Raw genomic sequence first — 2,238 nt, 5'->3', positions numbered from 1 at the left:
CTGTCACAACCGCTAGTGATAGAGTAACTTGAATTAGCTTTTAAATACTGCTGATACAAGGGCTTTGGAAATTACTCACTCTTCATAAAAGAAACGTCCTCTTCCTGATCTAGAGGGCCAAGCAGAAATTAGCCCCTATTTAAAACACAGAGAGCTCTGAACACATACTAATGTGGTCCTTGCTTCACCTGCAGATAGGCCAGCTCAGCTTACAGGAGATGGCAGTGGGAAGAGAGACACATGGGAAAAACACGCCAAAGGGAAGCAGAAAGCAGTGGCACCTCTCTTCCTCCCGCAGCCAGACAGGAGGGGAAGGGAATCTCTGCTCTTCTCTCTGCCTTACAGCGAGAAGAATATGCTGAGATATGTTAAGGGCTCAGATCTCTGCCCAAGGGGCAGATCAACCAGCCCCAATGTGCATTTGTCCAACCTGGCCTTCGAAACCTCCAGTGGTGGAGACTGTACATGGAGGAAGAAGAATCCCATGCCTCCAAATGCCTAACTTACATCTCCCCTGTGTGATTTATGTTTGTTACCTCTTGCAATCTGATCTCAGCAGTTGTGGAGAATAATGCATTTTTCCCCATTTTACAGGTACCTTTAATATATCTGAGAACACACACATCCGCTCTCAGCCACCTCTAGACTAAAAAAAAAAAAAAAAAAAAAAAAAACTCTGCTACTTAACTCCTTTTTCACAGGCCATGTTTTCTATCCCTCCGGACTCTCTCCAGAGGATCCTCCACCAGAACTCCCCCATGAGTTACATCAGCAAAGACTGAATTAATTCTGCCAAAGAGGTTGTCTTCAGCTAGCAAGTGACAGATGTCAAAAACATGGACTTCAAAAAAGAAACAACAAAAACTCCCAAACTTCAATGCTAATCACTTGATACAACAACAGCTCTTCCTAAGCACAAAAAGGCAGTTCCAGAGAGAGCTGTGGGTCCTCTCCCTTCCCCAAACCACAGCAAGTAAAGCTTCCGAATTGCTCTCTCATGGTGCAGAGTGTTCACATCCATGCCCAATGCGAGCTTTTGAAAACCTCCTCACAGGTACCGTCTCTGCGCCACATCATGCCTAAAACCATTGCCTGCATTTCCCCTGAGAGCTGCTAGTAAAGATGTGTGTTCACCAGGGAAGGTATGCACGCCTACAGGCTTAAGGTGCATCATTTTTTAGGATTTGAGATTTTGCCACATGGTTCTTCACTTCTGTTACCAGCACCTCGAGACCATATTATTGCATTGCAGTTCCTAACGGCCCAGTTACAAAGACTCATCATATAAAACCAAAGATAAAGACATAAGATGAGCTAAAAAGCCATAAAGACTATGCTTTAAAATGACACACACAACTTTAGCAGACTAGTCACAATATAGTTTTCAGACAGCTTCAAATGTTATGTTCAGTTTGGATGCTTGGTGAAAACATTTAGCATTTGGACACAAATGACACAAAATATTCCCCAGTAAGACTTTGGGACAGTAATATTACGGAAAAGATCAAACCATATGCCCTTCAGCATTCACAAGTTCCTCTTTCATCACTGTACAATTTACTGAAGTAAGTCATTAAGTAGTTGCTTCTGCCTTTAAAGGCTTACATCCAGTTAAAAAAAAATAATCACAATAATTTGAAAAAAAAAAAAAAGATCATAGTTGGGACGCGCATTATGTTTGCAGGTCTCCACAATCTTGGCAGTTTTGGCACTGAGTTTTCCACATGTTAACAGTAGCCCTGAGGAGGTAGGGAAACCTCTTCCATTCACTGGGCCCTATTTTCCAACAGAACTCCCAAACTGAGCTTTAAAGGGATCGTAAAATCTGCTTTATGGCTAAAGAGATACCTGCTTCTTAAAAAAAATTGCAGAGTACCGTAGCACGTGCTCAGGGCACGGCACCAAGAGCTGCTTTCCAAAAACATTCCCTATTTCAGCACCACGCTCCCCTTTCCTGCAGCCCTCGCCACATTCGCACGGGAGGAAGAACAGCCCGGCACGACGGCCGCCTGCCTCAGCCCCCGCTCCTAACGCTCCTGGGGCGATTTCTCGGGGGCGGCTCTGGCCGAGGCTCAGCACAACGCGCCGGGACGAGGATGCCAGCGCCGGGCCTCCCCGGCCAGGCCCAGGCCCAGGCCCGGGCCGGTCCCAGCCACCCCGCGCCCCTCCAGCGGCCTGGCTCCGGGGCAGGGCACCCCGGCCCGGGCAGCGGGGCCTCCCCCAGGGCCCCCCGGCGCC

This window comes from Rhea americana, unplaced genomic scaffold (assembly GCF_003343005.1).
Source record: "Rhea americana isolate MKP2758 unplaced genomic scaffold, rheAme1 scaffold_6, whole genome shotgun sequence".
NCBI lineage: Eukaryota > Metazoa > Chordata > Aves > Rheiformes > Rheidae > Rhea > Rhea americana.
Note: the sequence above shows the minus strand (reverse complement) of the source record.